At 34.6% G+C, this 12106-nt stretch overlaps 1 long non-coding RNA gene across 1 annotated transcript in view; it reads left to right on the top strand.

The window, feature by feature from the left end:
* LOC141548411 (uncharacterized) overlaps positions 1-12106 on the top strand; it is a 320862-nt gene that overhangs the window by 191151 nt on the left and 117605 nt on the right. The gene's annotated exons all lie outside the window — the stretch shown is intronic.

Below are 12106 nucleotides of genomic sequence, written 5' to 3' on the forward strand. Positions count from 1 at the left end.
TGTGGTGGAAACCTTCCCTCCCCTTATTCAGCCTAGGCTACTTTTGGACAGCTCTGACTGTTAGAAAAAAATGTTTTCCTCCCATAAATCTGGATTCTGTCTCTTGCATCTTCTTCCAGACCCTTTAAATTTGTCTTTCCAAATCAGAAAAAAAATCACATCTGTCCTCTTTACAACAGCCTTTCGCGTATTTGACAACAATGATTAGGTCCTTACCCTGAATCCTTTGTTCTCTAGGCTAAAACATCTAACATTTATTCAACAGTTCTCTAGTTGCATGATCTCCAATCCTACCGTTTTCCTAGTTGCCTTTCTTGGAATGTGAAAGCAGAAAGGTGACTCTCTGTGATGACTCTTATGGAGTCAGGAAAGTCTGAATCCAAATGTGACCTCAGACACTTCCTAGCTATGTGATCCTGGACAAATTACTTAATCTCCATATCATTTTTCACTATAAATGATAAAACAGGGATAATAACAGCCTCTACCTCACAAAATTGGTCTGAGGATCAAATAATATTTGTAAAACACATTTACCTTACAGTAAGTGCTATATACTTATTCTCTACTTTTCTTCTTCCAGTGTTCTTCCCAAAATGTGGTGCCAGTGTAATGATTAGATATTATAGACAGGGCAGAGTACAGTGGGCTTATCACTTCCCATGCTCCCTCTGTCTTTATTGAGGTGCCAAAGATTTCTAGGTTTGTTTTTTCTTTTTCCACCATATTACTTGTTTCACTATTGACTCAGATGGAAATCATAGTCCACTAAAACTTCAAGTCCCTGTCCACAGAAACTATCATCTGCATGCCCTCCCTCCACATAATATACTTGGGCAGTTGATTTCTAAAAAAAAATCTTAATTTACTTTTATTAAATTGTATCTTAAAGAGTTAACTTGTCATTTTAGCTTTTAGATAGGTATGTGAATTCTGACCCTTTCCCCCAAGTTGTTGGAGATCCTTGTTCACTTTCAAATTTGATAGTGTGGGAATGTGTTACAAAAAGGAATAAGAACAGTAACAAACCCCCTCTTTTTCATTTTTCTGGTCTCAAAACCCCACCAGACTTCTTAAATCAAGAATAAAAGGCTTTTCTTAAGGACATGGATTAAGGATTTTAGCCAAATTTAGAACAAAGAATATTTCTTGGCTAGTCAAGATCATTCCCTTTTTACCCCTGAAGTGATTGGGCTATTGACCCCCTCTGAGGTCATTCTCTTCTTTCATCATTCCCTGAAGCAATGGTGTCATTACCCATCTTTCTCAGTTCAGAAAAGATTGCCAATATTGATTATAGGGAGAAGGCTCTTGATATCCTTAGGGGAAGTATTCAAAAAAGAAACTAAGTAGTGACTATTGTTTTAGAATGTTAATGCCAAACTGTATTTTCACATACTATAATATTTTCCTTGTTCAAGATTCCAATATATGTTTCCTCAGATCATCTTGGGGAAAAAAGGATATCCAAGGTCAGAGAGTGTGTGTGTATGTTTGCGGGCAAGAACGGGTGCACACATGAATATGCCATTTCTTTCTAGAGGTTATAAATGCTTGTGTTTAGTAGAATGTTAAAAGAATTCTAGATTAGTTAGATCTGGCAGACTTGTGCTTGAAACTCAGAATATAGTACAAAATTAACATTTTTTCCCTTCGACAATATAAGCATATCATCTATACTATGTAGAATCCTTGATAAAAATTCTGATTAGTGCTCGACCAAGATAGATCTTTTGTTGACATGGGTCTATCCATGACTACTTAAAAAAAAATCTTAATATTTTTCCTGGTTATATGTAAAAAACAATTTTAACATTTTTTTAAATTTGAATTCCAAATTCTCTCCCTCCCTCCCTCCCTCCCCTCCTCCTTCTCATTGAGAAGGCAAGCAATTTGACTTAGACTATACACATGTAGGCTTGAGGTAATTAGTGTTAAACTAGAATAATTGTACCGGGAATGAACACACTGGGTCCAATGTGAGTGACAGTTCAAAAGAGGCATCAAAATTTTTTGGTGATGGCTTGACAATATGAAGGAAAGAACAAGTTGCATGCCGTGGAGTCATGATGGAAATGTGTCAGCATAGTACCCGGAACATAGTAAGTGCTTCAGAAATGCTAGTTGATCAACTGATGTTGTAATGGATATGATGGATAGCATCAACCCCTCCCTACCCACCAATAGGGGTATTTTGTTAAGAAACTACCTGATAGCAATCAGCAATTGAGAGCTGACATATCTTTATTTACTTGCTTTGTTATGTGTGTGTGTGTGTGTGTGCATGTGTGCATGTGTTTGTATGCATGTGCTTATGTGTGTACACATGTGCCCATAGTTTTATCTGGAACAATAGGCCTCAGGAAAGAGTGGTTTACAATATTTCAGGCTGAGCAGACTTAGGGTATGTTTCTCATTATGAAGAGAGGAAAATCTACTTGGTTCAAATCAGTGGTCCACAATGAGTCAAGTTGTCAGATTGGGGAGGCAACTTTCTCTTTATGAATGGGGCAGGATGTACCCCTTGATTAAAAACTGATTGCTTCTTTGAAAAGGAAGTGAGGGAGGAGGACCCTTCCACTGCCTAGATCTGATTAAGCTGGCAATGTAGTAGATAAGGTATTACTTCTTATTCTCTGAGCAAATCTGAGGAGCAGGCAAATTAGAAAATGACTAAGATAATATTTCTCAGTTTGACTGAGAGTTTGGTTGAGTTGGGGAGTGGAGGTTTCATTTTCTCTCAGTTTAGGAGATTGAGCTGCAAGCTTCAGTTTGGGTCTTTTTGGGCTCTTGGATGCCTGTATACAGAACTGTGACAAGGGAAGGGCGATGGAGATTTTGCCCTAGGACACTACAATTTTAAAAGTGCAAAAGTATTAAAATTGAATTTAGCAGTTAGTAAAAATTATTAGTTAAAGTAGGTAGCTACTAGGTAGAGTATATGCCTTGTTAATATCATCTATAAGTCGCTTTGGTAATAAAATCCTCCTCCTCCTCCTTATTTGAATTTATATTAATTACTTCTTATTTTCATGTCATGAAAAACAAAATGGCTTTGAAGTATGCTTTTGTGCTGCTGGTCCTGCATGCCAGTGTCAGTAGTTATACTGATTCCAGAAAGGCAGGTCCCACTGGGCACAGAGCAGGTAGTGATTGGTAATCTGTTTCCATGCTATTTTCAGGAATATATGTATGCTTCATATCTTGGAAGTTACTGGCAAGAATTTTATTTTCATTACATAGGCATAATTTTTGATAGATTTGTGCATTTGTATGAGCTAGGAATTTCCCCTGATAGTTCAAGTACTGAATGGTTGCTATTAAATCTCTCCCTTCTCCCCTCCCATATCTCTCTCTTTCTCTCTCTCTTTCTCTCTCTCTCTCTCTCTCTCTCTCTCTCTCTCTCTCTCTCTCTCTCTCTCTCTCTCTCTCTCTCTCTCTCTCTCTCTCTGTCTCTGTCTCTCTCCCTCCCTCCCTCCCCCTTGTTTTCTCTCCCCTTTTTTCTCTTTCTCCCACTTCTTTCTTCATTTCCTCCCTTCCTCTTTATCTTCTCTTCACTCTTTCTCTGCCTTCCTCACTCTTCCCTTCCTTTCCTCCATTCTTTTTTTCTCACTCTTCTTTTCCCTTCCCTCTCTCTTTGCACCTCCTCAAACGTCTGTGTTTATTATTGTGGTTCAGCTATTGTCTCCAGGAAGATTCTAAGAGCACTTGCCTTCAAATGATTTTGGGTAAGGCAGGTTCATTCACATAGCCAAAATAGCTTATGAGTATAAGAACTTTGAGAATGAAAAAAGGCAGACAATAAGATGGTAGCTAGAAATGTCTGCAGGACAAAACTTTTTTTTCTTTAAGGAAAAAATGCCTACTCTTATTTAAGGCAGAAGGACAGGGAAACAAGATAATTGAAAGTATCTATGAAGTAGCTTGAGCTCTCCCCTGTTTCGCTCAGAAGCACAGCACAGACACAGTGCAAGAAACCTAACAGGAGGCTATTAACCAACGCATTGCACAGGCCCCTTGAAGCTGTCTCAGAGAGCCAGTGGTTCACCAGACCAGTGGCTCAGCAGGACAGGTATGAGACCTGCAACCCAAATACAGAAGGCAAAGTGGAAGCCCCTGAACCCCAGCACAACAGGTGGGACTAGGCCAGAGTAACCCAGCTCAGAGAAAAAAATCAGCAGCACCTCTGGCCCCAGTACAGAAAGCCAGTAAGAGGCTCCACTGAAAAAGAGGCTTGAGACAGTTTCCTCTATGTCATAGGAGCAGAGAACAACTTTTTTAAAATGAAGCAAAAAAAAAAATACAAAAAGAGTCCTGACCATAGAAAGCTACATAGTGAAGGGAAGATCAGAACACAAACCTAGAAGAGAACAGCAGTGGCAAAATGCCTATATGTGCAGCCTTATAGGAAAGTATCAGTTGGTTTCAAATTCAAAAAGTTCTCTTGGAAAAGCTCAATAAAGATTTTAAAAATCAAGTAAGAGAGGGGAAGAAAAATTAGAAAATGAAATGAAAGCTATGCAGTAGAATTATGAAAAAAATCAGCAGCTTGGAAAACTGCAAAAATTGATTAAAGAAAACAATTTCTTAAAAAAAATAGATTTGATGAAATGGGAAAAGGTTCACTTAAGAAAACAACTCCTTTAAAATATAATTGGCCAAATGGAAATGGAGATTAAAAAAACTAACCCAGAAAATAATTCATTAAAAATAAAAATTAGAAAAATGAAAGTTAATGACTTGGATGAGATTTCAAGAATAAGTCAAACAAAATTTTAAAAAATGAAAAAATAGAAGAAAATGTAAATACTTTATTGGAAAAACAACCAATTAGAAAAGTAGATTCAGGAGAGATACATTAAGAATAAGTATATTGCCTGAATGCTATGATAAAAAAGGATCCTGGACAACACCTTTCAAGAAATCATCAGGGAAAACTTCCCTGATATCCAAGAACCAGAGGGTAAAAATACTCATTGAAGGAATCTACCGATCAAGTCCTGAAAAAGACCCTTAAATGAAAACTCCAAGAAATATAATAGTGAAATTTCCAAAATTATCAGGTAGAGAAGAAAATACTGCAAGTAGCCAGAAAAAAATTTATATATATATATATATACACACATACATACATACATATATATACATACATACATATATATATACATACATATATATACATATATATGTGTGTGTGTGTGTATATATATATATATATATATATATATATATATATATATATATATATATATATATATTTGAGGAGCCACAGTCAAGATTACTCAGAACTCATAATCTTCCACATTGAAGAACTCAGATTATGATATTCCAGAAGGCAAGGAGCTTGGACTAAAACTAAGAAACAACAGCACAGCAAAATTGAGCATTATCTTTCAGAGGAAAAGATGTATATTCAACAGAATAGGGGATTTTCAATCACTTTTGATGAAAATACAAGAGCTTAACATAAAATTTGATCTTCAAATACAAACTCAAAAGAAGAATGAAAAAAGCAAACAGGAAAGGAAAAATATTATTTAAAGGTTAAACTGTTTACATTCCTACATGGGAATATGATACTTGTAACTCTTGAGAATTGTTGTATCTTTGTTAATGCAGTTCGAAAGGGTATTCATGGACAGAGGATGTGAGTATAAGGTAGCTTTGATGTGATGGTATAAAAAAGAAATTAAGAGGCACAAATGACTTGTTACATTAGAGGGAAAAAAGGGAGGGGGATAAGCATTGTTTGAACATAATTTAGTCATATTTGAATCAAAGAGGGAATAATATACTTACCTTACTGGGTACAGAAATTTATCTTATATGGAATTAGGAGAGGAAAAGGGAAAGAAAATGTAAGAGGGAAGGCTGATTGAAATGAGAATAAAAGTAGAAGGGAAAAGGACTAAGAAAGGAAAGGGCTTAGAGAAAGGAGAGCAGGTTGAGGCAGATAGAGAGCAGAAGAAAACCACTGGTGAGGAGGGAAAGGGTGAAAAGAGAGAGAAAAATATAACTCAGGGAAAATAGGATACTAACAGAGTTAGTATCCATAATTGTGAAAATGAATGGTATGTAATCTCCCAGAAAACTAAAGTGGATAGCAGAGTTGATTAAAATCCAGAACCCTACAATATGTTTTTTTTCCCACAAGAAATACATTTGAAGAAGAGATACCCACAGAATAAAGGTAAAAGTCTAGAACAAAATGTATTATGCTTCAGCTTAAATTAAAAAAAAAATTTGGATACATATATTGGATTTAACATGTATTTTAACATATTTAACATATATTTTATTACCTGCTATGTAGGGGAGGGAGGTGGGAGGAATTAGGGGGAATTTTGGAATACAAGGTTTTTGCAAGGGTCAGTATCCATGCATATGTTTTATAAATAAAAAGCTTTAATAAAAAGTATAAAAAGAATAATTAATTCTAATACTATATAAACTATTTGAAAAAAAATAGGTGAAGAAAGAAGTGTCCCACCAAATACCTTTCATAGTGCTGATATCTAAACCAGGAAGAGCCAAAATTTGATTATAGACCAGTTTCCCTAATGGATATTGATGCAAAAATCTTAAATAAAATATTAGAAAAGAGGTTACAGTAAGTTATCACCAGGATAGTACCATTCTGACCAAATTGGATTTATACCAGAAATGCAGGGCTGATTTCATATCAGGAAAACTATTAGCACAGTTGACCATATCAACAACAAAACTAACACACATTATATGATTATCTCAATAGATGAAGAAAAAGCATTTAACAAAATACCATGCCCATTCCTAATAAAAACACTAGATAACAAAGGAATAAAAGGAGTTTGCTTTTACATAGTAAGTAGTATCTATCCAAAACCATCAGCAAGAACTTTACATAATGGGGATAAGCTAGAGGTTTTCCCTGTAAAATCTGGGGTTATAACGCCCACTATCACCAACATTATTCAGTATTTTCCTAGACATCTTAGTTTTAGAAATAAGGGGAAAAATCAAAGGAATTAGAATAAACAATGAGGAAATAAAATGTTCACTCTTTACAGATGTTATGATGGTATATTTAAAGAATACTAAAGAATCAACTAAAAAACTACTTGAAATAATTAACAACTTTAGCAAAGTTGCAGAATATAAAATAAACTCACATAAAATATCTCCATGTCTATATAGCACCAACAAAGCCCAGCAGCAAAAGATAGAAAAAGAAATCCTATTTAAGTGTAACTATAGACAATTTAAAATATTTGGGAGTCTACCTGTCAAGTCATACCCAGGAATTATATGAGCACAATTACAAAATACTTTTCACAGGAATAAAGTCAGTTCTAAACAATTGGGAAAATATGAATTGCTCATGAGTAGGCTAAACTAATAGAATAAAGATAACAATTCTACCTAAATCTACTTATTCAGTGTCTTACTAATGAAATTGCCAAAAAATATTTTGTAGAGCTAGAAAAAAATAATACAAACTTCATGTGCAAGAAGAAAAGCTAAAAATATCAAGGGAATTAATGGAAAAATTCAAATGAAGGTGGCCTCGCAATACCAGACCTAAAACTATATTATAAAGTGGCAGTCATTAAAACCATTTTGTACTGGTTAAGAAACAGAGTAGAGGATGAGTGCAATAGCTTAGGTACCTAAGGCTCACTAGGCAGTGATTACGTAATCTGTTTGATAAACCCAAAGATTTCAGCTTCTGAATGAGAACTCACCATTTGACAAAAATTGCTGGGAAAACTGGAAAAGAGTATGGCAGAAATTAGGCATAGAGCAATATCTCACACCCTATACCAAGATAATGTCAAAATGGGTTGATGATTTAGATATAAAGGGTGATACTATAAGCAGATTAGTAGAGCAAGGGATAGTTTATCTGTCAGATCTTTGGATAAAGGCAGAATTTATGACCAAACAAAAATAGAGAACATTATGATTTGCAAAATGGATGATTTTATTACATTAAATTAAAAGTTATTACACAAACAAAACCAGTGCAGCCAAGATTAGAAGGGAGGCAGAAAAGTGGTAAAAAATTTCTATAGCCAGTGTTTCTGATAAAGGTCTCATTTCTAAAATATATAGAAAACTGAGTCAAATTTATACAAAGGCAAATTACCCAATTGATAAATGGTGAAAGAATATGAACAATTTTCAGATGAAGAAATTAAAACCATCTATAGTCATATGAAAAACGTGCTTTATCATTATTGATTAGAGGAATGCAAATTAAAACAACTCTGAGGTACCACCTCTCACTTTTCAGATCAACTATGATGATAGTAAACTTAATGATAAATGTTGGAGGGGATGCAGGAAAACTGGGATACTAATTCATTTTGGTGGAGTTGTGAACTGATTCAGGGATTCTGAAGAGCAATTTGGAACTATGTCCAAAAGGCCATAAAATTGTGCATGCCCTTTCATCTAGCAATATTACTATTAAGTCTGTATCCCAAAGAGATAATAAAACAGGGGAAATGACTTAAATGTACAATATTATTTGTAGAAGCTCTTTTTAGTGGTTAGAAGGAATTGGAAATTGAGTGGAAGCCTACGAATTGAGGAATGGATGAAGAATTTATGATAGATGAATGTAATGGAATCTCATTTTTCTATAAGAAATGAGGAAACTGATTTCAGAAAAGCTGGGAAAGACTTACATGAACTGAAACTGAGTGAATTGAGCAGAATCAGTAGAACATTGTACACAGTCACAGCAAGATCATTTGATGATCAACTATTTTAGATTTTGCTCTTCTCAGCAATGCAGTGATCCAAGATAATTCCAATAATTTGAGGATGGAAAATGCCTTCCACTTCCAGAGGAAGAACTATGGAGACTAAATGTGAATCCAAGCATACTATTTTCTTTTTTTAAATTATAGCTTTTTATTGATAAAACATATGTATGGGTAATTTTTCAACATTGACCCTTGCAAAAACTTCTGTTCCAACTTTTCCCCTCTTTCCCTCCACCCCCTCGCCTAGATGGCAGGCAGGCCCATACATGTTAAACACAAGCATACTATTTTCACCCATTTTTCTTTGCTTTTTTTTTTCTTATAGCTTTTTTTCCCCTTTTGGTCTGATTTTTCTTTCACAACATGACTAATATGGAAATATGTTTAACAAGATTGTACATGTATAACCTATATCAGATTGCCTGGTTGGGAAGGTAAGAGTTAAGGAACAGAGTGAGAAAAAAATCAGAACTCAAAATCTTACAAAAATGAATGTTGAAAACTACTTTACTTTTTAATTGGAAAAATAATATACTATTTTTTAAAAAGGCCTAGGGAAATGAGATAGTAGAGAAGCAGTGATTGAAGATATTGGAAAAAGGGAAAGGAGAAAGGATGTAAGCAAGATGTCTCAGGAATTTGGAAGGTGTGATATCCAGGGAAGTATGTAGAGGAGAGGAAACAGTCATACTTACTATTTTGAAACTGGGGAGCAGTTGTCAAGGATGTAAATAAAGACATAAATATATTGAGGTGAGAAAACTGTTAAGTGACAGAGCTCATGTCAGATTGGTTTAAGGCAGGTCCTCTTCAAAATATCAGAAAAGCAATTGACTGCTGAGAAATCAGAATAGAGTAATGCCATTGGAGATTTGATACTCATTTTTTAAATGTTTATTTTATTTTATTTTTTAATTTTTCAATTAATTTTTATAATTATAACATTTTCTTTGACAGTACATATTCATAGGTAATTTTTTTACAACATTATCCGTTGTGCTCCCTTCTGTTCCAAATTTTTTCCCTCCTTCCCTCCACCACCTCCCCTAGATGGCAGGCATTCCCATACATATTAAATATTTTATAGTATATCCTAGGTACAATAGAACCAAATTTTGTTGTTGATGTTGTTGTTGCAAAGGAAGAATTGTATTCGGAAGGTAAAAATAATCTGGGAAGAAAAACAAAACAAAATAGTGCTCACAGTTTATACTCATTTCCCAGTGTTCCTTTTCTGGATTTAGCTGATTCTGTCCATCATTGATCAATTGGAATTGGATTAGCTCTTCTCTATGTTGAAGATATCAGAATACATCAGAATACATCCTCATACAGTATCATTGTTGAAGTGTATAATGATCTTCTGGTTCTGCTAGTTTCACTTAGCATCAGTTGATGTAAGTCTCTCCAAGCCTCTCTGTATTTCTCCTGTTGGTCATTTCTTACAGAACAATAATATTCCATAACATTCATATACCATAATTTACCCAACCATTCTCCAATTGATGGACATGCATTCATTTTCCAGTTTCTAGCCACTATGAAAAGGGCTGCCACAAACATTTTGGCACATACAGGTCCCTTTCCCTTCTTTAGTATTTCCTTGGGATATAAGCCCAGGATGGCTGGGTCAAAGGGTATGCACATTTTGATAACTTTTTGGGCATAATTCCAGATTGCTCTCCAGAATGGTTGGATTCTTTCACAACTCCACCAACAATGCATCAGTGTCCCAGTTTTCCCACAGCCCCTCCAACATTCATCATTATTTGTTCCTGTCATCTTAGCCAATCTGACAGGTGTGTAATGTTATCTCAGAGTTGTCTTAATTTGCATTTCTCTGATCAATAGTGATTTGGAACACTCTTTCATCTGAGTGGAAATAGTTTCAATTTCATCATCTGAAAATTGTCTGTTCATATCCTTTGACCATTTATCAATTGGAGAATGGCTTGATTTCTTATAAATTAAAGTCAATTCTCTGTATATTTTGGAGATGAGGCCTTTATCAGAACCTTTAACTGTAAAAATGTTTTCCCAATTTGTTACTTCCCTTCTAATCTTGTTTGCATTAGTTTTGTTTGTGCAGAAACTTTTTAATTTGGTGTAATCAAAATTTTCTATTTTGTGATCAATAATGGTCTCTAGTTCTCCCTTGGACACAAACTCCTTCCTCCTCCACAAGTCTGAGAGGTAGACTATCCCATGTTCCTCCAATTTATTTATGATTTCGTTCTTTATGCCTAAATCTTGGACCCATTTTGATCTTATCTTAGTATGTGGTGTTAAATGTGGGTCCATGCCTAATTTCTGCCATACTAATTTCCAATTTTCCCAGCAGTTTTTGTCAAATAATGAATTCTTATCCCAAAATTTGGGATCTTTGGGTTTCTCAAACACTAGATTGCTATTTTTATTCATTATCTTGCCCTGTGAAGCTAATCTATTCCACTGATCAACTAGTCTATTTCTTAGCCAATACCAAATGGTTTTGGTGACTGTTGCTTTATAATATAGTTCTAGATCAGGTACAGCTAGACCAACTTCATTTAATTTTTTTTCATTACTTCCCTTGAAATTCTCAACCTTTTGTTGTTCCATATTAATTCTGTTGTTATTTTTTCTAGGTCATTAAAATAGTTTCTTGGGAGTCTGATTGGTATAGCACTAAATAACTAGTTTAGGGAGTATTGTCATCTTGATTATATTCGCTTGGCCTATCCAAGAGCACTTAATGTCTTTCCAATTATTTAAATCTGACTTTATTTTTGTGGCAAGTGTTTTGTAGTTTTGCTCATATAATTCCTGACTTTCCTTTGGTAGATATATTCCCAAATATTTTATACTATCGACCGTTATTTTGAATGGAATTTCTCTTTGTATTTCTTGCTGTTGGATTCTGTTGGTAATGTATAAAAATGCTGAGGATTTATGTGGATTTATTTTGTATCTTGCAACTTTGCTAAAATTCTGAATTATTTCTAATAGCTTTTTAGCAGAGTCTTTGGGGTTCTCTAAGTATACCATCATGTCATCTGCAAAGAGTGATAGTTTGATTTCCTCATTTCCTACTCTAATTCCTTGAATCTCTTTCTCGGCTCTTGCTGCCGAGGCTAGCGTTTCTAGTACTATATTGAATAGTAATGGTGATAGTGGGCAACCTTGTTTCACTCCTGATCTTACAGGGAAAGGTTCTAGTTTATCGCCGTTACATATGATGTTTACTGACAGTTTTAAATATATGTTTGTTATTATTTTAAGGAATAGTCCATTTATTCCTATATTCTCAAGCGTTTTTAGTAGGAATGGATATTGGGTTTTATCAAATGCTTTTTCTGCATCTATTGAGATGA

This window comes from Sminthopsis crassicaudata, chromosome X, assembly GCF_048593235.1.
Source record: "Sminthopsis crassicaudata isolate SCR6 chromosome X, ASM4859323v1, whole genome shotgun sequence".
Taxonomy (NCBI): domain Eukaryota; kingdom Metazoa; phylum Chordata; class Mammalia; order Dasyuromorphia; family Dasyuridae; genus Sminthopsis; species Sminthopsis crassicaudata.